The sequence below is a fragment of the Opisthocomus hoazin genome, chromosome 16, assembly GCF_030867145.1.
Source record: "Opisthocomus hoazin isolate bOpiHoa1 chromosome 16, bOpiHoa1.hap1, whole genome shotgun sequence".
NCBI classification, from domain to species: Eukaryota; Metazoa; Chordata; class Aves; order Opisthocomiformes; family Opisthocomidae; genus Opisthocomus; species Opisthocomus hoazin.
This window is the reverse complement of record NC_134429.1, coordinates 21,814,266-21,838,705: the sequence shown is the minus strand read 5'-3', so window position 1 is coordinate 21,838,705 and position 24,440 is coordinate 21,814,266. Positions and strand designations below refer to the sequence as shown.

The 24,440-nt window shown below is 47.9% G+C and overlaps 1 protein-coding gene across 7 annotated transcripts in view; it reads right to left on the bottom strand.

Moving 5' to 3' along the window:
• Nucleotides 1-24,440, bottom strand: part of CAMTA1 (calmodulin binding transcription activator 1) — a 310,966-nt gene that overhangs the window by 107,760 nt on the left and 178,766 nt on the right. The window contains exon 1 of one of the 7 annotated variants that reach the window (XM_075437595.1): nucleotides 9,538-9,740. The exons of the other annotated variants lie outside the window; for them this stretch is intronic. The gene's annotated coding sequence lies outside the window, so the exon portion shown is untranslated. Of the gene's footprint in view, nucleotides 1-9,537; nucleotides 9,741-24,440 lie in introns of those variants that run through there. 7 annotated transcript variants of the gene reach the window in all.

Here is a 24,440-nt window from a genome sequence, read left to right as displayed (position 1 = left end):
TTCCAGCAGTTTCCCTTCTTTCGCAAAGGCCCTTGCTGCCATGCAAGATATTTGGACAGAAACCCCGCAGACCGGCAGGTTCCAAGATCTGTTGATGAACATCTCGCAGGGCTCAATGCTCATCTTGGGAACTTTTCACATTTCTTGTTTTTCTAGCATTTAAGGCCAGAGGACAGCACTGCCGACACTGAGCCTGACTCCCCGCACGGTAACGCAGGCAGGCGTGTTACAGCCACGGGCCCCCACCAGTGACCCCTCACATCCTCAAAACCCACCAAACTCAAGAGAGGGACTCCCTTAATAGCTTGCTCCCTTGTAAACTGCGTTTACCATTCAAATGATAAACACAAGTAAAAGTTCTAATTTTGCTGACTTCAGCTGAGAGGTACTGTATCTCCTGCTCAGCTTTTGTCTTTAAAACTGCCTAAATGCCAGAGCAATTAATAGGCTGTGACCAAATCACTGCTCAGTCTCCTCTCTGAGCTGCTTTATTCCCTCACAATAAGCTCTCCTCTAACACCTCTGCAGCTCTCCACCTTTAAAAGTGTAAGGGCCATGGCTGGGTATGTGCTAGCACTACTCATCCCAGAATCGTACAAAGTCTTCACTTCCATTGATGTAGACATTTAAGGACTGGAAGCCATTTTCAGAGACACTGCTGGTTGCTGCTACCCTGTAAGACTGCTCTGACCCTTCTTTTTCATGCAAAAGCTTGCTTTTCACTTTAAACACATGTTGATAGCTCCACCCATCTCTAATAACCACGTTCAGACTAATTTCTATGACCAATCTTCATCAATATTTATTATCCTGTAAAACTTCACAAATGGAAGTGGTGATAAAACTTGCAGTAATGATTTTATAATTTCTTTCAGATGGTTGATAAAATATTGAATACTTCTGGGCTCAAAACCAGTCTCAAAGGGATGCTACCAGAACCGCCATGACAAACTGATAAATTTCCCATTAACAAGGAAGTGGCAAGATCCACCAGCGAGCTGTGCCAGTCTTCAGGGCACATGCCAGTTTGATAACCCTCGCACGTGGCGTTAATATTTATGCCAAAGAAGGTGTGGTGCAAAGTCAAACCCCTAATCCTTCCTCAGCCTGAAGTGCTATGAGCACTGCTCTGCAGCCCCGCAGGAACAGACCTCTGGGGATACTACAGGAATATAAAGTCTGAACTTCAACGGTATTGCACAGTATTTCCTTGATAAATGATAGGACAGTCTATAAAAGCAGCAACGGTCGCTCCTGAAGACAGTAACTCTTCAGGGATGCCAGAGCAGGGCATGGATATGCCTTGCCTTTGAAGCCACACCGACTGCTGTACAGGGCTTGTAGCTCCTTCCAAGCACCACTCCGTGTTCCTGAAGCATATTCCCCACAGGCTCTGTACAGGACCTGTACAGGACTGGTGCACAGGCCGTGAGACTTTCTTTTCTTTAGTACTGCAGCTGGACACAAGCAGAATATTGAAAAATATATTTCCACATGCTTCACTAAAATGACATCTGGTATTTATCCGCTTTGCATCACAACTTGCAGTCATCATAGCACAACCAACTCCCTGGTATAGGGGGGTTAGATTAAAAAATGATCATATTGGCTTCCCACGCTTTCTCCATTTTCTGTCTAATACTATTCCGGTATCCGACAGGAGGGAAAACCTTTGCAGCTGATGAATGCAGACAGGCAGGTATTAAGAACTGTGGAAGTTTTGTCAGCATGAAACCATCAGGCTATCAATGCAATATTAAAGGGAGAACACCTGGAGCTCTCCCGAGCTTTCCTGAGAGCACAACCATGGCAAAGCGAATCCCCCTGTCAACATCACACTGCCAAAGAGAAATTCATCATTACTACTTCAACCTGTAAGATGCAGCACTCTTGAGAATACAGGTCGAGTCTACCTTGCAGATTTGGTATCAGCACTAGGTAAGAACACTTGCATCTTTTCTCGTTTTCCCCATTTATGTAAGTCACTTTCTTCACAATGGAATTGCACCTCTTTTGTTTACAGATATGCTAACAGGGCATCCTAAACTCAGGATGAACGGCTTGCGGAAAAGACGTGCAGGCTAGCCCTAGCAAGTCGTCTCTGTCTCTGCTCACGACGGGAGGCAAGGGCCCGGGGGGGACATGCTCCCGGCCAGACGGAGTGGGCAGCTTTGCCCGTCGGTGCCAAAGCCCCCATCCCTCTCCGCACTACCCAGTTCTTCCCTTGCCAATGCATGGCAGAGGCATTTGTTTGCACCAGGAGGTACGTTTGAGGCACTGGCTTTGGGTGAGATGTAAAGAAAGGAGGGAGAAGCATTCATCAGCAAAGCCAAAAATAGCCAGCAGCCAGAAACACGGCGGGTTTGTCAAATGGTTCTGGTAAGCCGAATTTACACTTCTCTCTTAGCAGACATTAATCTAAGTCAGAAAGATAATAGATTGCCACGCAATGGGGAAAGAGGAGCAGGTCTGCATTTTGCTCATCTCCGGTTTAGAGCTGGGTGTGCTCCGGCACCACTGGGCGAAAACAGGGAGGAGGGGAAGGGGCGCCGATGGTAATAGGCTCCAAAGGGACCAGAAAGTACGAGGATGGAGAGAGAACCGCTTTTCATCCTGATATGCTGCCTTCTTCGCAGCAAGATGATAAAGTGCTTGCACGTCAAGAGACAGCTCGAGATATTGCCGCAATAAGGAAATCCTATGACTCTCCTTACATTCTTGCTTACAGAAAAACATCCTACGTACAAGCAGAAAAGATTTGCCACGAGCAGCCTCCTCTTTGCAGTCCAGATCTGAAAGCTGCCTGATGTATTACCCTCCGCCTTGCTTAATACTCCTACAAATTCCTCCAGGCCTGCCACTGTTATTCTGCATGATTTTTACACCCCTCTTCTGCAGCACAAGTTTAATTAGAAGTGCGACTTCAAGTAATGCATTCCCCAGAGAGCAAGGGTCAATGCACATATGCAAGGAGTTTCTCATCCGGTTATATAGGAAGGAAGGGATCTCCTCTGACAATTCTGACTGCACAGAAAAATTAATTCCCCTCCCCTGCAGAAGTTTATAATGAGAAAGCTACAATAACAAATTGTTAATGATTTTGTTGGCACCAAATCAGTGTCACTGAGTGAAATCTCACTCTCATAACTTCGCTTTTAATAAAAGACCACAAATTTTTGAGTATATTTATATAAGAACTTGAGAAATGTTTCATAGTTTAGACTTCATCTATGTGGTTCATTTACGTTGACCTCAATATCTGAGCTAATCTGCACAAATTTTCAATTGTACTCATTCACAGCAGCCAAGACAGTCTCTGTGCCAAAATCTGAACATGACCCACTACCCTCTACGGGGAAAGCCCACAACAGCCCTGTTGTTTACTGCTGAAGCATTTCTCATGACTTCTTTAATAATCGTAACTGGAAACAAAGTGCCAGCATAAATCAGAAAGCCTCAGACTTGGCATCCTGTGTTTTTGTGAAGAACAGCGTGCAGGGTCCTGCCGCTCAGCCCTGGGCGAAGGCAGCCCAGGGCACGGGGCGCTGTGCTATGCTGAGACCAAGCCACACCAGCGCCCGACGCAAAACCCCGACCTCAACACCACCGAAAGCTCACCTTAGGAGAACTCTCAGGCTTTGGAAAAAGCTTTGGCATACATTGCTTTGCTCTCTCTTGCAAACGCCAACGTGCAGTGCAGTTCCCGACCGGCAAGCAGGACACCAGATGATGCATAACGGCGGCACGCTGACGCGCAGCAGCGCTGGGGGTTTGCCGAGTGCCAAAGGAGGAAAGCCCTGCTCTCACGCTTCAGTAGTCCAGGGACTGCAGAGCCCAGACTGAGGGGATTAACCATGCTCTCGAACAAGCCTTTTGCTTCCTGCGGCTGCTTGAGGCTGCTCAGAGCCTGGCACGTGTCCCGCAGACCCACTAAGATGCCCGTGGCTCACATGGACGTAGCACACCGGGCCTTTGCGGCCGACGAGCTTCATGCTCACTGCACTGCAAGCCAAAGCCTGACCTGCTGCAGCTGGTACTGAAACTTCACTAACACCAAAGTGCGCAGGCTTTGGCAGCACGTGAGGGTTGCGGCAGAAGGCGTGCATGGGGAGAGGGGTGCTCAGCCACGCGTCCGGATGAGGGCATGAGCTGTACAGACTGCTACAGCCGTCCAAGCTCTTGATGTCCTGGGAACAGCAGCACAGAGATGATCTGGTCAGCATCCAGCCACCGATGCACACTTTCCTGTTAAATTACTTATTCGTCTTGCCCTTAAATGCAACCAAAGACTACCATTATTCCAGGTAAAATGAGCCTTCCTTTCCTACTTATGTACTGAACTGATAAAGCTTAAAACCATTCTGCTGAAAACCATAAACTCAGCTTCTCTTCCATGCAGCTTATGCAAGCCTGAGGCAACACTGGTAATATTATGGAGGCCATTTGCATAGGAAGAATTTTTTCTTTTTCTTAAAACAAACAGACAAAAAACCTTTCTACATTTCTTGGTCTGCTGGTGGTGGAGGGAACTACGGCAGTTTCATCACTATGCAATTATCCAAAGACCTGAAACACCATGCCACGGGAGTCTGCAAGAAGTCTGGTGAATACATTAGCAAACCACCTACTCTACATCACTGGATGCACAAAAAGCACTAAAAAGACACCAAAGTTGTCCATTCTTACTGAACTCCTCAGCAAGCAAGCACAACATTTTCAGGTATAAAAGGAACTTCTAATTTAGCAGGTGAATGGCAGAAGAGGTCTAGTCTTTCTGCCCAGGGGTGCCACCGGTTCATATGAAGAAGCCCAGGAGAAGAGGACAGCACGCCTTGGGTCCTGGCTGCTGCTTCTCGCAGGACAGAGGTTACTGGTTCATGCAGCGCTGTCTAGGAAATCCTCAGCTCCAGGCAGGCTCCGGGGCACGTCCACTGGCTCGGGTTTGGATTCCGCCACACTTTTGGGAAGTGCTCACTCAAACCATTTTGCTGAGTCTCTCTATAATAATCACATCTCCCTCCTGCTGCTTAGATGATTAATGGCTGAATTTGAAAACCTGGTGCCGTGCCCCGTTTTCCCAAACCTCCCTGTGAAGAAACTTTATTCTGCTACTTTGAGAGGAGACCTCACCTTGCTGCCCATGCCATTAATTGAATAACTATCAGTTCCAATTTATTCCACTTGGCTACAAATTAGATTTCAGCTGGCTATTTCTAAGCCCCGCTTCAACACAACCTTATAAAGCTGTGTCCCTTGGCTGATACCACTTGTCAACCTGCATCTGTTCTTGGTGTATTAAAAGACAACAAAGCCAGAAACCCACCAGTCTCTCAATGAACGGAACCCAATATTTTTGGCTTTGCTCTTTTTGAGTTTATCGTTGCTTTAATGAAGACCACTAGGCTTGGTATTTAGGAGGCTCAGCCTGTCTACCTGCATCCCACAACTCTCTATTTAGAGCAGGAAGTTAAAAACTGATCCCAGGAAACCCAATAGCATCAACACCCTCTCAGAACAAATGCCTTAAAAATCAACTTGCAGAAATCATTACTTGTTTGCAGTGAATGCGTCAAACTATGCCTGCAATGCCACTTACCGCTTACTTGTCGGGGTCGCTCCCCTCATCAATGGAGACAGGTCTTTTAATATGGTCCCCAGAACCATGACTCTTCAGCAGCAGAACTTGCCAAGCTTATGAAGAAAGCCACATGCTTAGGGATCCTGTATTTTATTTTAAGAGGGCTTGTATTCTTAAATTCTTCTATTCCCAAAATTCTACTTAATTTTGTAGCAACTTTATTTCTGTCTGCTAAGACCCTCTTCACAAATGTTTCTTTTTTGACACCTGTCCCTTCATATTTTTATCGCTATGGTCACATGTAGCTCAGTTTGCTCTCCTCATCAGACAATACTTGCTGGTAGGATTCATCAGGACCTGCAGAACGGGTCTGATAAGGCATCCATGAGAGACAGTGGAGGACATCCACTGCAGAGTGAGAAGTGGAGTCCACACATGGCAGATGGAAGATCTTCTCGCCAGCACTCCTTGCTCAGTAGCAGCTGGCCTCCATGCACCCTCTTCTAAGACTGCTGGGTTGACCAAATCAGAAAGGTGCCCAGGTTCCCGATTTGGTATCTCCTACATTCTGACGGGGAACGGAGGGAGACAGAATACGGACAACTATCAGCAAGTTTTCTTAGAAGTGTCTCAGCACTGATCAGTGGCACAATATAGCATGAACAAATACTTCTAACAGAAATGCTGCATCTCAGGCTTATTTGTTTTTATACTTGCTAGAGAATCCCGGATTTCTGTTGGTGTAAAAGCTTTAAACGTCCTTTGAGGAATGAATATATTTGCAAGGGAAAAGAAGCCGCGAAACTCAACACTGCATCCTTCATACAAATTAATCACAATACTGAATTTGCAAGGCATCTTTCCCAGCCAGGACTGAAAGAAGATGCAATTAGGGAAACCCCTGCCAAGTGAAAGTCTTATTTGGTCAGAAAAGACAGAAGGTGTTTGTTTAGAATACGCTGTCTAGGGATAAGGTGCGTTACAATGCAAAATATATTGTCCACTGTTTGCAATAAACATAAGGCTACCCCTCCTTAAACGACCTAAAAATGATTGACTGGATTTCACCAAAGCCTTGCTGTCTGGTGCTAGGCCCGCGGCCTCTGCCCAAATCCCTGCTATTGAACAGGGCAGAGTAACGCCATTCTGGGCTTTAAAGTGCAGCCTTTGGCAGCAAGGGCTCGTACGAGCATCCTCCCCAGCCCAGCAACACGTATTTCCCAGTGCAGAGTTCAAACTGGTGTCCTGCGATTGTAGACTGATTTAATTCCTCTTAGAGTATAAAAATTAATAACAGCAAAATGTCATGATCATCTCACACTAATTACACATCTAATGAATAATTAGCTGTGGACACATTTGACATTTTTGATCATTAATCTGAGCAAGTGTTTTAAACCTTGAACAAAACTCCTCTGTGACTGCAACTTGGTGCTGAGCAGCTCAGACCTACGGCATGGGCACTCGCCGCGTCGGTGGAGAGCACTGCCTCGCTCCCGCTCATGCCCCTCACAAACGCAGGGACCCTCGTCGCAACGGCAAGGGCCCAGCAGCAGCACCCCAGGCTGAATTCAGCAGAGCAGCTCGGTGCCTGCCAGCACCGTGTCAGCCGGGGGAAAAAGTATGATTTAGGAAGAGAACTGCCACACGCCACCTCTCTTTGCACCAAACCTAGATATTTAGATGTGCAGCTGAAAGAAGTATTTTTCCCTAAGTGTGCAATGAATTTTGTGTAAACCAAGACTTTAATTTTCTGTTATAACCTGCAGCTATTTTTTTTGGTGATAAAATCATTATACAAAAGAGGGAAGAGGCCAGAACTCTGCATCTTCTATATGCATGCTTGCATATATACACACATCTCTCTCTGCCTGGCTCAGAAGATTTTACTGCCTTTCAGCCTGCTTTCCCTTCAACTCCACCTCTTAACATTTTGTTCGTAAGATCTCCGGAAGGAAGGAAAATAAGAAGGGAACAAATCTCTCCTAGAGGGTAGAGATGGACTCTGAAACATTTCAGTTCAAAGGTCGCAACATACATCCACAGTTAATGAACAAAACATGTCTCATATTTAGGATGGACAACAGAAAAAGGTCACAAAAGGCCAGAATTAGCATCAGATTGAGCACTAAAACTGAGATAGAAAGCAACAGATGTTTCCCTCCTAATTTACTCTATTAGGATCTTCTCCAGATAACATGCAATGTTGCTTGCTAATGAAGCATTTCAATCTTCTTGCCATACAGCTCGTAAATAAGCATCCCTGAGGTCAGAGGAAGGAAAAGAACAGCTCCTCCTGGGCAGGCTTCGCCTAATTTCACAAACCCTATTTTTTGTCAAAGAGAAGATAAAAATCTGTTTCCAAACTCACAAGTAATTTTGACACAACTTAATTAACTCCTCTTGCCGAGTTGCCTTTCTTGAACAGTGATGCTTTAACCTCATTGCGAACCCTAGTTTCCTTATGCTCATCAAAACGAATCTCCATGTTCTAAACAGCTACGTATACACTAGGTATATTGATTTTTAAACTATAGGGTGAAGCCACAACAGACCTAAAACAACAAAGTATTTTACCTCTACATTGCCACTCTCGGTATTTTATAGTAAACTGGAGAAACACCCCAAACTGGCTCCATGCGCCAGACCTCTCACCCCTCCAGCCCTGCCGTGGTGTCAGCTGGGAACGGCCCCGGACTGCAGCCTACATTAAACAGGTAACCCACAGAACCAAGCTCAGCAGTAAAACCTGCTTCCCGGTCGCTGCCCTGGCCGGCCACGAGCACGTCTGACAGCTGCAAGAGTCCAGCGAGCCTAAAATTTGGGAACTACTGCCTTAGAGACATTGTTTTTCACCTCTCCAGCCTGTGAAACACGACCTTGAGACTGAAACACATGGCAAGCAAAGGTGCAAACGCTCCAGGCCGACGGCATCTCTCGGACAGGAATCTTCTGAAGCCCAAGCCAAAGGAGCACTGCCCGAGTCTGCCGGGATCGACCTTACAACCAGACAGCTCAGACAGACACACTTGCCAAGCAAGACACATTCCTCCCCACTGCACTACAGCTTAATTATAATGCTCCTGCAAAGAATTTCATTTTTTCCTACCATGGGAACAAGCGCCGTAATGAAAAGGCTTTATTAAAATGAAATGTAAAACATGGTATTAATTAATGAGGCTGTGCAGGTGTGTTCATGAAAGCAGTCTAGCTCCATGCGCGTTGAAGGGAGGCAGATTAGGGGTTAGCTGCGGCGTAACACCCCTATCACTGCGCAGCCAGAACTCTCCTGTCATTACACACCACACACGTAACAGCGTGTTGTTACTTAGGTTTGAATTCAGATGAGAAACACTGAGGAGCACCCGGAAAAGAGATGGCAAAACGTGCTCCCTGCTGTAATTCAATACGACTTTTGAAACAAACCCAGCCCATGAGGTGTTCTCGCCACTACGGCACCTGCAGAACGATCTGACCGGGTGCCTCTGAGCAGGCGGAACGTCAGAGCGAGCGTTGTGGCAGGCCAAGGCACCAAGGTCAAAACGCCTTAACACACAGAAAACCACAGGCTTAAAGACAGGCCTGCCTGGCGCTGACGTTAAAGCTCACGCAGATGGAGAGCCAGCCAGAGCCAGGGCCGCAGAAGATGCGTTTAGCCGCAGTTAGGTTAATGCCAGCTTGCAGGTTGTGTGTTTTTTCTTTTTGCATTCAGACCAAATCTGTGTCCTGCCTTTGTTATTTGGCTGTTTGCACACACGAAACCGCTTCTGTGCCGACGACCAAGTCACGCGCACAAAGGCCGGCAGCCCAGCACGGCCACAGGCAGCCCCGTTTCCTCGTGGGGAAGACGCCCCTCGCTCGCTCGAGCTGGGTGATCTGTGGAGACGCAGCCGATCCCCCAGAGCCGGCTCGCACGAGGCCATTGGCATCACATCCCACGCCGACACCGGACAACCTACCGGTTACGCACGGGAGGAGCTGCCTGTGCCACAGCCCGCCTCCGGGCGTCTGTGCGTGGGGTGGCAATCGACGGACACCGGCCCCTGCGTGGGCCGAACACCCCGCGAGTAAGAACGGCGCCCACGACCAGTTCGCTGCCAGCTAACGACCGCCACGGCCGGCGGCAGACCCGGCGGCTCGGCCCTCACAACCGCCGAGCCGCTCCCGCACCAGGAGACCCCCGCCCAGGGGGTGCGGGCCGCAGGGGCGCGGGAGCGCGCACGTCACCCCACTGCTCGCGCCCTCCCCGCAGGGACGGGGGGGGCGGGGCGGGGCTGCGGGCGCGCCCCCGCGGCCCGCCCCCCGGGCGCCATGTTGTCGTGCCGCGACCCGCGGAGCTGTGGGATGGGCCGAGCCTGCGCCGGCTGCTGGAGCGGGGCGGGTGCGAAGCGGCGAGCGATGAACTCCGAAATGGAAAGCCAGGATAAATTCGTACCCATTTTTAATACAATTACACAGACCTGTAGGCACAGGCGCGCGCGCACAAAGCATGCGTTGTTTGGCTTACAGAGAACGCGCGCGAACATCCCCTCTGCACGGCTGAGGCGGCTGCTACGTCGCGAGCCCCTGCGTGCAGGCGATTTTTATGGCTGAGCTATAAACCTCTGAAAAATGAGGTTTATAATAGAAACCCTGACACCATCTAAAATACAGCAGCACTACTGGGTGCTGCTGTAATATGGCCCTAATTTATAAACCACGGAGGGATCCTGTTCCATTTTGAAACTTACAGACAGTAATCTAGAAAAAGGGTAAACCGTGAGGAAAAATGGTCGTGTTGCCCATGAGCTATAGCGTCTAGTCCATCCAACAATTCAAAAATCAAATAGGATGCCACAATATTTAGGCCACGCACTGAATCCTGGACTGTCACAAAATAAAAACACAGCGTATCCTAGGACGGGGGTATATTTCATAAAGCCCTGTGCCATTTCCCATGCCTCTGGGCAGTATTTTTCGAGTGAAAATTTGGTATGAGAACACTACAAGTAAAGAAAAAAAAGACCAGAGAAACACAAGCCAAACACTCCAGTTTTGCTGGACATAATAAATGTTTTTGCAAGAGGGCTTCAGCGTACTCCTGTTTAAATCGGAAAACAGTGGCAAAGCCAGCAGATTGTTTACTCACAGGAGACAAAAGTTTATCACTAAACATCCGGAAAAAGCTGTCGGTTCCTCGAGCCTCCAGCCCTGCGCTCAAAGGTGTTGAGGAGACGGCCATTCCCGGGGGCAGCACTCCGTCCCCCTGCTCGGGAACTGCTCTGTCGCAGTACACTGGACCAGAAACCTGATGGAAATCTTTACGCGACTCTGAAACGCTAAGCAGAGGTTTCAGCCTTGGGATTTATGTTTGCAGAGTCACTTTGTGCCTCTTTGTTCATTGCTGCCCCGGGACGCCTCTCCCAGCATGGAGCGGGAGGAGGGAGCCGGACAAACGGCCGTGTAACAGAGACACTCGCTTGCAATTTTGGGAAACTAACAGGAGCCTTTTGGCACAACGGTCAGAAATCAGGAAGGTGAAGCAAAGATTTCATTAATTTCATCTGCATTTTCAAAAAACGGTTGCAAAAGTGTCACATCTCCCCTACACATGGGAGTTAACTTGTCCTTGATACTGGGATCACCCCACTTACTCGCACTGAAGGGTTGTTATTCCACAGCCAGAAACAACACCTTAGGGGATCGCAGCTGCCAAGTTTACCCTGAAATTTTCATTGTGGCCATCCCGGATTCCTTTCCTACTTCCCCTAAACGGTCTGTTTTTGCATACTGAGCATCAGACTAAATCCAGATTTATTGCACTTTTCCTGCTAAAACTATTTCCCAGTAGAACTGCTATAAATCAGGTGCACCGTATTCGCGTTGGCCACATCACTGCCCACCAGCGTGGTAATGTTTGACCTACCGCAGGCTTAGCTCCCCCTACTCCAGTGAGCCCTAAGCCCTCTGGTCTCTTCATTAACAAAATGCATGGATTTGCTGCAGAAAAAGCCAATGGCAGCAGCCTTATGTAGCACTCCACACAGCTGCGCTTTCCCCCAAAAACTCCACCAGCAGCCACTGCAGAAACGCGCCAGGCAGCGCTGGGACGCTGGAATCCAGGCACGAGAGTGGCTGAGCACTTTCATAAACTGTTAGCAGGCTAACGAGGGCATCTGCAGAAGGAATAGGCACTAAAACTGAAACTAGATACAAAATAAATATTCCAGAGCTGGATTTCTTAAAAAAGATTCTGCTGAGCTATAGTTCCACATCAAATTTTTATTGAATACATTTTCTACTGAGAATCTGTGCACTAAAACCAGTCAAAATCATATGAGAGGAGTATAAATTTCATGTACAGTTTTCACTGCAAATATCCTCCAAGAGCAAAAGCCCTTTCTAATGAAGCCCCGTCCACATCCTCTCCTTGCTCTCCCTTGGAACGCGAGTGGCAGGCTGGAAGTCCGAGCCCACGCAGCCCCAGTCCCTGAAGCACCAGAGGGATGCTCTGTCTGAAGGTCAGAGTGAGGGGGACAGGCTACCCACCCTTTGTCATGCCTAGAGATGGTGCCTGTGTCTGCTTCACGTGCAGTAAAGCTATGAAGAAGCTAACATTTTAAAGCAACTGATGTTCTTAGCTCATGATATTAATTCATGTGATTTCAGTAAACCACTGTCAAACCCCAAACTTGATACCACTTTTTTCCCCAAACTCAGAGTTGCCCCTCCAAAAATTATGCCGGTCATATTAATTCCTGAATCTGTAATGGATTTCATATTTGATTCTACAAAACCCCAAAATGAGGGTTTAGTTCCCTGGAAGGATGATGTTTCTCACTGTACAGGCAAGATTACGGGTCACTTTGCACTTGGGAAGAGTCTAGGATCTAAAATGATACTACAGGCAGAAAAGCTATTTTAGATAACTTCTTTCAGCAGCTTCCCAGCATCCAACAGTTGTAATTTCTTCCCCTCAATGACTACAAAGTGAACTCAGAAAAAAACTTCTTTTCTCAAATGTTTCCAGATTTGTCAGCATAATGTAAATATTAAACGGGTCTAAAGTTGAGCACCTTTCAGAACTCAAGTGGGTCTCGCTGCCCTAGGCACTCATGCAGTTCATCTTTCCTGGGATATTTAGTTACCTGGGCTCCCGAGAAGAAAACTACACTGAAGAAAAGGTCAATAAATGGCAGACAGGAGATGACATCCTATAATAGTTATAATTACTGTTTATCAGAGTGCCTCACTGCATGGGTAGCAGGTTACAGGACGTATTTGCTGTATTTTTCCATGAAAAGAGGAACGTTGCTACGACGCGGAGTTGGTACTATGAAATGTATGGTCTCCTGCACTGATGCTGCTTTATTACAGAAAGCCTGGCGCGGTTACATCGCCTCCTCGGAGATGAGTGACCTTGAGAGATGTTGCATTCATTTTTCATTCTGCATATTTTTGTGATGGATTTAATGTTCAATAAAACCGAAAGAATAACAGCATTTGAGGCTCGAGCTATTTGTGCAAGTGCCAAGCACTGCAGGAGGAGTTCAGGGCTGATTTCTGCACCTTGCTCAACCTATTCACAGCAAAACTGATGTCGCAGCTCCATTCTCTTCGCTGTAGGCTGAGAAGGGGATTTATTTTCTACGCGGATTCCTTTTCCTACAAAGTTTTACACCATGCACGTAAGGCAAATTCCTAGTAGGACAGATGCATGAAACGCAAAAGCATGAGATGAGCAAAATTTGACTGATGTGTTTCAGAAAGAAGACAGTTCTCCAAAGTATTAAATATCTGTATGTGGACACTGTAAAGAGAGACTTACTGGTGTCCACAAAGACTGTGCCTCCATACTGGACCAGGGAGGTTGAAGCACATGGTGATGCTTGGCTGAACCACACCTGACAAAGGTCCTCCTCGCACTCTCAAAGCACTATGGACACTAGCACCGTATCTTAAAAACAGCAAAATCCCTACAGGAGAAGGCTCGAGTGTAGGCTATAGAGAGAAATAAGCACAAGTGTTCCGCGTTCATAAATAAAGGCTGTGATTACGGAGCCATTGATGCCATCTTTTAAAGAGCACCAGGAACGAATATAAATGAAAAATGGTGAAAATCCCAGCAGCCTCCTCTCTCCATTTTCCAGCAGAAAGCACCCGCGACAGCTCGCTGAATTATAAATGGCGGTTATCGCAAGCACCAAGCAAAAGGGCAGCTGAGAGAAGCCGTGTGCGTGCCATCCCTCTGGCTGGGACAGCACCGGGAGCCTGTGCCACGCGCAGGGCAGGCTGGAAACGGTGACTGGGTTCTTCCACATAACAACGGGCACGTGGCTTTCACTGCTGCAGCATCCCTGTAGATCTACCTGCCTCCTGTGCCCTGGCATGGGATCAGCTGCCAGCAGCTTCTTTCGCAGGTTTTAGTACATAATGCAGTATTACTTTGCAGGTTTTAGTCTGTAATGCAGTATTATTTTTCAGGTTTTAGTCCGTGATTAAATATTCTTGCAGGCCTCCTTTCCTTCACAGCTCTCATGCTTTCCTCAATGAGACTTCAGCATTGATAAGCTTGTCTCTCTGCTAGCTGACCTTTGCTGCAACCAAGGTTTTAATTAACCTGCTTGATCCCATACGTTTAAAGTAAAACTCTAGAATGGCCTTCTCTTGTCAGAGCAAATACTTCTGACCTCAGAAAAATACTGTTTCTTTACCCATCGATAAATCAGGTGGGACTGGTGATTTGTTTTGTTTTGTTGTTATGGGATTTTTTGGTGGGTTTTGTTTGTTTGTTTGTTTTTTAAAATACATTAAAGTGGTGACAAAATCACTTTCAATCCTAGTCTCTCCTGCCAGGAAACAGCCTTTAGCATACCTGAAAGGTAGCACTGCGTATTACTGTCCCTTCCTCATCAGCATCTGGCATTGGTGAGTGGTGCTGTGTCCCCTGTTACTGCAACAATGGTCAATTTGAACCAAGAGAAGAACAGAAACAGTCTTGTTATACTTAAATATAAATAAAGTCTTCTTGAAAATAATCTGCTATTTGAAAACTTGGCAGGATTCTGCCAGAATACTTAGTTTTGTCTTAATACAATAAAAAAAAGCTTTTCCAAGGTGATCCTGCTACTCACAGATATAGTAACTAATGAACAAAAGGAATAAGACACACCAAGAGTATCTCTGGTATCTCCAGATCTAACACAAACAGAAAGAGCATTATCTGAATTTCTAAGAAATAACCATGGGGCACCAGAAAAAAAACTTTGGTTTTATCTTCTGCTTGGTGCTCCTGACAGCTGCTTATTAACAGCTGTCTATGGGACACACACACACTGCATTTGGGCAAACTCTTAAGTAAGTCCATGAGCACTATTTTTCCTCAGAATATCAAAATATCAGGAAGCAAAGCTTTTAAGTTAGTAATGCAGGCCTGTTTTGTGTGAAAAATATTCTAATCCTAGACAATCATCCAATGTCATTCAAATACCCCAAATACTCTGGACTTCATCCCTCTCAAATGACTGCTCCAGAGCCTGGATTTTTTTTTTCTTCCTGTTCCACATGAAGTGGATTTCCCTGATCTCCACTCGTTTCAGCTGTACCCCACATGACAGCATGCACCATCCTTAAACAATCCTTTTTTCTCAACTTTTTCTGAAAGTCCTTCTGTTCATGAAGTATCCCGTAACACAGACGCCGGGATGTTCCACACCAACCAATTTGCTGACAACTGCAGTACTTCGCACGTGCGCTCCTGTAGTACACCATTAGTAGTACTGCGCACACTCGTAGCACTCAGCACGTGCACGCTCACGGTACCTGAACCTGAAATGGCACTCTCTGCCCAGCTCCTGCCAGCAAGCGATGGACCGATGCTGCCAAAAGCCTTCCTTCGGGTCAGAGCTCTTCCCAGCAGAAGGCAACCAGTACCTCAAGCCTAAAGGCAATTTTGGGTCATGCAGACTGATCTTATTTTCTGAATTTCTCCCCCAACAATGCAATAGCCATTCCATACTTAACTTCGAAAACCATGTGGTTATAGGTAGCCCGATCAGGTCAGTCAGGGCATTTAACAGCCATTGTTACTAATAAATCCAGTACTGGTGATGCCAGCCAAACATATTTTTCTAACACAAATATCATCCTGCACATCCCCAAGGACGGTGGGCAGACAACACCTAAGCACACAGGCTGTGCACGGTGTGCTGGGTCGCAGGCAGGCGGTCCGTCACCTGGGCTGCCCTCCTGCCACCCAACCCTGTCACTGCGTGCATTATTTTCACTCGCTGCAAGAAGATCAGAAATACCTTCAACCTTTCTTGGGAATCTTTTGCAATATTTGGTTGTGAAACGAGGACAATATGAAGACATATTCAATCCAACAGACTTGTTTTGTGCTGGTTACGTTATCAGGAAATCTACTTTTCCCGGAAGAGGCCATCCCATTTTACAGAGACTAAACTGATAAAAACCTCAACCTCTATTTTACTCTGTCTAAATCGTGCTTTCTTTACTGCTGATGGCTAATAACTCCAGTGCGAGCTAGCAGGCTGTCATATGACATACATCTTGTGGCAGCATGAAGAGCAGATGCAAACCGGGTGACATTTAGCTGAAACAAATGTATGAGAAGAAAAATCTTGCACTTTTTCCTTGACACAGAAAATGATGCCCTGAGGTACAATGCCTGTTCAGGAGGGAAAGCCATTTAGGTTGTTCTCCTCCGGCTTACACCCCTTCACTAATATGTTAAAGAAAACCATTGAATAATCTTGCAGAGGACTAAGACCACGTCTGTATATACCATTCCCACAGCTTTGGAGGTGGGCACATGATTTTGTAGTGCAGACTGTGAACTTGGGGCTGTTTTTAATAACCTTTACTGACTTTCACTAACCATAGCGCACCATATCTGCATTCACACATGTGATGGCCACATTCCCATCCATTGGTCTGATGTGAAAAGTCACTGCGGGCGTGGACCAGCGAGAGGGACAGAGTGGCAAAGCGGTGGCCGCAGGAGGTGGCTGGGACAGAGAGTCCTCATACCAGCAGGGCAGGGTGAGACAGAAGAGGCATTGCTGCTTCGCTAACCGGGGGCAGGCGGCAGCAACGCAGGATGTCAGCGACAGCTGAAGGCAGTCATTCAACAGAAAGAGAACAGACAGACTCTCCTTCAGAAATAAAACATGATTTTGAGAATAAAAGCAACTGGGGTAATAAGTGAGATGTTCATGCAGGCAGAAGGACACCAAGAAAAACATTCAAAACTGCAAGCACTTGGGAAGTGATTTATCCACAACACTTACAAAAGTGTGATTTAACAGATAAAACACAAAAGGGGGGTAAACTCACTGCAGGCCAAAACACTGCGTATTAAAGAAAAAAAATATCCTGCATTAGAAGGAGAGACTTCAGTCCTGGCAGCATCTGCTACAAGTCCTCCGCTGCCCATGCCAAAATGAACTCCAAATCTCTAAACTCAAATTTTAATTTGCTTCACTACAAAACTTCCACCCCAATCCCCAATTATGCCTCTCCAGCGAGGGTGAAACTTCAGCCGATGGTGTAATACATTCATGGACACCTGCAGACCTAATAATTGACCAGGGAGGATGTGGATGAGATCAGCAAAATTGCTGCATTGCTACTGCAAGCCTCACTGTCCTACACCAGGAAACAGCTCTGCTACTGCAAGGTGCATAATTTAATAAACCATTAACTCAAACCTGAGGTGAAGTAAATTCAGTGTATTATATATTTCAAAATAGCATTAGAATTCAATTTAAGTGTCACCAAAAGCCTAATCCTCAGCATACAGAGCATATTAGTAAGTGTCTTGGAGCCTGTAGTTTGATTTAATTTCCAGCTGAGTTGTGCTGTCACATCACTGTGATCCCTGCCGTGAGGATATCTTGGTGATAGCATCACTGGTCCAAATTGGAGCAGAATCCAGAAAGATGCGCGGTCCTGCTTTCCGAGGTCTTCCTGGGCAAACAGGCGGGCGTGCGCTCAAGCAAAAGCAATCGGGTTTCCTGTCGCGTCCCTTCTGGGTGCTGCCATCAAGATGCTGATGTTCCCCCGCGGCAGCGGGGTCCTCAGCAGGGATCCCGGGCTCCCCTCAACCAACCCTGCATTTGGTTCCCCTTGTAGACATGGGGCAAAATGCACTTTTGGTAGGGCAGGTGCTCCTGTGAGAACTGCTGGGAAGGGGCAGTGGGAAGGCTGTTGGTACACGGCCGGCATCACATCCGCGCTTTGGTGCCTGGGCTATGCATGAATGGCTGCTGTTGGCCCAGGCAGGGGCTGCCCCTGCCAGCCCTGCTGATGGCACGTGGCAGCGACGGCACGCGGCTGGGCTGCAGGCAACAGCACATCTGCAGGCAACGACACACGACAGGGCCGCAGCTGATGGCACATGGCAGGGATGGTGCACAGCAGGGCCGCAGCAGGGACAGCACGCAGCAGGGCTGCAGGTGATGGCACGCAGCAGGGACAGCGCACGGCAGGGCCGCAGCAGGGATGGCACACAGCAGGGCTGCAGGTGATGGCACACAGCAGGGACGGCACACGGCAGGGCTGCAGGCAATGGCATGCAGCAGGGACGGCGCATGGCAGGGCCGCAGGTGATGGCACGCAGCAGGGATGGCACACGGCAGGGCCGCAGCAGGGACGGCACACGGCAGGGCCGCAGGCGATGGCATGCAGCAGGGACGGCGCATGGCAGGGCCGCAGGTGATGGCACGCAGCAGGGACGGCACACGGCAGGGCTGCAGGCGATGGCACGCAGCAGGGATGGCGCATGGCAGGGCCGCAGGCGATGGCACGCAGCAGGGATGGCGCATGGCAGGGCCGCAGGCGATGGCACGCAGCAGGGATGGCGCATGGCAGGGCCGCAGGCGATGGCACGCAGCAGGAACGGCGCACGGCAGGGCCGCAGCAGGGACAGCGCACGGCAGGGACGGCACACGGCAGGGCCGCAGGCGATGGCACGCAGCAGGGATGGCGCATGGCAGGGCCGCAGGCGATGGCACGCAGCAGGGACGGCGCATGGCAGGGCCGCAGGCGATGGCACGCAGCAGGGACGGCACACGGCAGGAATGGCGCACGGCAGGGCTACAGGTGACCATAAAGCGATGGAGACGCTGCTTTCGATCCCCCACGGCGTAAACTGCAAATGGTACACCACTTCCCCCGAGAGCCAAAAGCATAAAATCTGCTTTCCATTTCTGTGGGAGTCAGCCATGATTTGGACTTTTTTACGTCACCCATGTAACAACTCCTCTTGATTAGCAACCCAGGCACGTCCCACAGCAGCTTGGGAAATGCATCTCTTCTATAAATGACAACAGATTATTTAAGCAACAACTAAAGCACTCTGACTGCTTTTTAGTTTGCTTGCATTAACGTCAGTCTCCTCATATATCTAGGGAACGAATCCGGGATTTTCTTTAAAATGGTGGAGAGCAATACAAAAATAGCAGACTACTCATCTAAAATAAAGTTATGTGTTTGAAAGGGTTGGAAATTGTTTTTTAATCACTGGCGTCTTTCTTCTGGAATATAATCTGCTGGCTATACATTTTGCTTTTCTATCCAATTTCTCAGGAAAATGCAGCAAGTGTGTTAATAAATAATTTATAAAAACATTACAAAAGATAAAGCTCTCCTGCTAAAATGTTTCCAGCCTCCGAGACACCAGTTCATTTGTAATCCTTTCCACCTCCCCTTCGGTGGAACATCAGCAGAGGGTTATTGCTGCCTTTCTCCGCAGTCCCATTTTACTCATCCTGCAGGTGTCAAAACACATCTTTGTTTTGAAGGTATCCAGACTGATAGAAAGGTATGTCCCAGCCTGAGTTGCAAGCTCAATTTTATCTGCTACAGACTTTTGTCACGAAAAGTGTTTTTCAGGAAAGCAGCATTCTGATTTATTTTTGCAGCCTGCTGTGCAACAATGGGTGTAAAACCCAGATGCGCTGCCGGCTCTCCCGAAAAGAGGGCTCTTGTAGCTGCTGTTCCCTCCAGCGTTTTGTGCTTCCCCTAACAGCAAACAGGACGAGCTCTCTGTGAAACTCAACAGGGCGATTTTGGAGCATGGTGCACAGCACAGCTTCATTCCTGGGAAGAGGAAGGAGATGGCTGGGATGAAGACAGCTCACGATGAGCTCTGCCAGATGGAATTTAATTTTAGTGAAGGTGAAGACTCTATGAGAAGCTAACGCTAGTGAGCAAGTAAAACTTGGGAGGAAAAATCAAGCAAAAATAGCCTTTAACTTGAATAGATCTCTGTGTGTCTGCATTAAAAAAAGACTAAGACTGAAGGTGGGTTTCGATGGGTGCAGCTGCTCTGAAAGCAAGCCAGGGGATGGGAAGACAAGTGGAAAACAGAATATTATCCAAAAGGACCCATGGCAACCACTGCAGTGCCGACGCTGGGGCTGCTCGCCCTGGCTATCCCGGCAGGGCTCAGCACCACTGCACCCATCCCGTCCCTGGGGTGGCCATGTGCTGCTTGGGGGGCTCTGCCTGCCAGGGGTTCGGCAAAACCAGCCAAGCACCGTCAGGCACGATCCTTCACCAAAAGGAGCCGCACGTCAGCGAGCTACGAGCCAGAGACAGCCACCGCGCTGGCCAAGCACCAGTCCGAGAGACGAGCGGCACGCGTCTCCATCCTCAGCCAGCACAATGCCCAGGGTGCAGAAGCTCCCTCCACTTGGCTGCCAAACACAGGAGATTTTCCAAAGGCAGTGAGCGGGCACGAGTGTCAGGGAGAAGAGAGTGACTGCCACCGCCCATGACACCCAGTGCCCATCACGAGAGCTGGCAGCGACAGCAGCCCTGATGCCCTGGGGAGACGCGGGAGCAAGCAGGAGGGAGACGATGAGGAGCACATCGGCAGCAGCTGGCTCCTCTCAGAGAGGAACGGTTCCTCTCAGGCTTGATGAAGGCGAGAGGAGAGAGGTCTTCCAGCGATGCAGCACGTGGAGCCGTGGCTTTTGCTTCATCTTTATTTCAAGAAAACACTGGAGTACAGCAGAGCATGACATGAATTGTTATTGTTAAAGCTATCTCTAATAATGGTTAAAATGAAGTTTTGGAGCATTTGTGCTAGACTTTTTGCAGAGCTCCACTGATTCCACATCTTTAATGCTCCCTGAATAACGTGATGGGAAGTCTCGAGACACGGCTGTTCCTGTGATCGCAAGGCAGCAGAGACATGGCAAGGAGCACCGTGCCTTCAAAAAGTGCCGATGAGAAGATGAAAGAAGAGAGCAGTCTTTCAGAGAGATCACATCAAAGGAATATTAAGATGCCTGAAAAGGGTATCCACAACTTTTTCATTCACCGAGAATGCTTTTGCACAGGGAAGCATCATGAAGCCCAGCAGAGACGCACGGGGACCAGCTGCTGCATCCTATTGACTCTTGGCCAGAGTGGGTATCAAAAGCATTTTTTCTGTTGCAGCTCAGAGCTAAATCAATGCAAAAGACAATTCTGCTCTCCTGGGAGTGCCATGTGCTCCCCTACACTTAATGTCTACTCACACAGCATAGCTCCATGCGCACCCTTTGCACTAAAAATAGGAATCCGAGGCAATTAAAGCACGTGTGCTTGAAAGGGCTGTTCTGTAAATACTCAGCCGCTGGTGGGAGGTCCCTGCCTGGTCCTGCAGAAATAATCCTCTCCAACAAGACGCCTGTGCAGAAGAGACACTGAGGTGTGCCTGATCCTGCTGAAGGAGACGTCCTCCCAGCCAAGGGGACGGCTGGCACCCTGGCCAAGCTGCACATCTGCGGGAGAGGCAACGGAGAACTCCAGGAAGAACAACACAACCTAACAGAGTTTAGTCCTTGAAATGGGGCTGAAAGCACAAGAAGAGCAAAGACTTAATGGAGAGTGGCGTCTCTGAAGGCTGGCAAACACAGCTCCTGCGTCTTTGGAGACGTGAGGTGAAAAAAGACCATCGGGAAGAGACTCGTGGGAATGTGAGGGCATGCAAAGGGACAGGTTGTGCCTGCCAGAATGTGCCTGCCAGAAATCTCACCAGGGGTTCACGTCATCTTCTCCCCATCACACCACCACAAAAGGAGAATCCAAAGCTTGGGTTGGAGGGGGGCACTGAAGAGCATTACAGCAGTCAGGAAACACCTGAGCCTTTAGAAATTATGACATCTTGAACATGAGAAAGGCAGGACTTATTCTTTCTTTCAACCTCGTCTGTGGCCGCATTTTAGGAATGCAGGACTTCCTCTCTCCGCTTGGTATCGTGGCCCATCTTGGCTGGGGCTCTCTTCCGGATTTGCTTAGCTTTATGGCATGCACTGAGTAACAGCCTCTGCAGAGGGGAGGGACCATGCACGAAGACATTGCAAAAGTAGATAGCATAAAGGCCACAGGTCCCCAAGTGCCTCCACCACAGGTCGTGAGTACCATCGCTGCCGTCACTCCTGGACAGGATCGTGGACCTCGGACCGATGAGTCGCTGTCCTGAGGTCACCCGGCCCATCCGTGCCGTGATGCTGTGGGCTGTCACAGCTCCCTGCTCGGGATGCTGGGCCATGCCAACGCTGGTTAGGTACCCTGTCCCACACTCTGCTATAGTTCAATACACACTTAATTTCATCACATAGGTTAAAACTCACTTTGGGAAAATGTGCTAGCGTAGCAGCAACAGTTTATATTCCCGTTAGAAAAACTGCAAAGCCTCATTATGCTGAGAGTCTAACTTACACCTGTCTCCCCAACAATATGGGACCGACCTAAAGTGCCCACATACAGTGCACGATCTTCAATGCTTTATTGCCCAGTCATTTCTATTTTACCCCAATGAAAAATAAAAACCCATTACTAAGCAAAAGTCTCAGGAATTTTTATGAGACTGTAATGCTTCCAATTTATGTTGAAAAAGACCAAAATCCTCAAGCTGTCTGTGCTACTCCAGCCAGGGACGTGGAAGATGCTGCTGATGCAGTGCAGCACACGTGATCAAGACAGGGAAATGCTGCTCTGCTGGGACACCATCAAAAAAAAAAACCCCAAAAGGGAAGGTTTTCCTCTCACTTAGGATATAATGGAAAATTTCAGGCAAAAAAATACAGAATGAACACCAAATTTTCACAGGACAGCTGCAGAAGTCACATAAAATGTTTTAACTGATTTTCAGACCTTGATACTTTCTGCCCACAGCTTTCAGATGAGCTGCATTTTAGGAAGGGACACTCAGGGAACATCAGGCATCAGTGTAGACATTAATAGTAATAAACAGCTGAATATTCAAGTGTATCAGAATGAAGAATCCAATGTTTAAAGAGAAAATATTTTTCGTATTGCTATTCATGGGCAAAGATGAAGCCCGCCTCCAATAACCTTCGAAAACAGCAGCCAGCCCTGGGAGCCTGGCAGCTAGATTAATTTGAAATTCCTGGGGTGCCAATTACCAATACACAGAAGGGAGCGCTGCACTTCGCTACTCAGCTGTGCCAATGTTTGAAAGTTGTCTGTATCTGAGAAGCCACATTTTCCCTGCATTAGTCATTATGAGTACAAACAGGGGTTTTTTTCTTCTTCTTTCTCCCTTGACAGAAAACCCAGTGCTATTTTGAAGGCCTGCACACGTGCGTCCTGCCAGCAGATGAGCCAGCAAGCCCAGTGACAGTGTCTGGGCACTGAAGCCTTTCCAGGAGCTTGGGACCTGCCATCACTCACACCTGAAAAAAGGCTTCAGCAGTGCCATTCTGTGTTTGACTGACTGCAAACAGCTGGGGCACTGCTTCTGTTAGGAAGCTAACAGGTAATGCAAAAAAAAAAAGAAAAAAAAAAGTGCTACTGAAGAGTCCTCTCCAGCGCCCTTCAAGAGGTCACCCACCTCCTCAGCCCTGCCCTTTCCCTGCCTGTCGGTCAGAGCATGATCTTGTATTTCTAGAAATCAGAAAGCTGATAGAAAAATATGAAAAACCAATGTAGGAAAACACTGCCACCATCTTGGTCATCATCCCTTCGCTCAGCTCCAAGAGGTCCATGTCAGAGGCTGCTAGCACCCAGGGATGGACCATCTCCTGCAGAGACACTACGATGCTTGCTCTACAATTACAGCACTTATTAAAAATACTACGGGTGTTTGGGGTAAGGCAGCATTTAAAATTCACTATCAGGAAAGCTTGAAATGTCTCAAAAATGTAAACCCCCTTCAGGATAGAGAGGAGACGACCTCAGCTGTGGTGCCTGGTCCAACAGACCTGTCACCGCAACCGCAGTCACCGCACCACAGTCTCTGCCTGTGGCAGGGTCACTTCTCATAGGAGAGACTCAGAAAACTGCATTTTGCCTGCTGACGGTTCAAGCTGACTGGTTTTCCTTTTTTCTCCCTTTGACCAGAATGCAGGGAGAAGGCACGTTGTGTCAATCAAATGACAACACAAAGTTGTTTAAGCAAGAAATCGGATACCACCATATAATTAATGGGTATAACACAGCATAAATGCACACGAGAGACTGCTAGTCTCTGTGGCTTGTCTGAGTCTCGGCCTTTATGCTGAAAATGCTACTCAGAAAAGATCAAGAACAATTGCATGGGGATTTTTAATCAATATTTAACCTGACAATAGAATTTGGAGGAAGATCATCCCATAAAACACAAGCGCCATCACAGACTAATTGTATTTATTTCCTATTGACCAGAGACTCGCAGGCAGAGCACTCCATATCCCAGGAAGGTACTACATCTCTCTCTGAAAAAAGGGAAAGTCACCCGTTTGCCTCTGTGAACTGAAGAGCCAAACCTTTTGCTGGAGGTTGATGTTAAACATTGCCCTGTCTGTGCCCCTTTTGGAATATGAAAGTCATTTAGGGTGGTGTTGAAGTGGAAGACTCTGAAGCA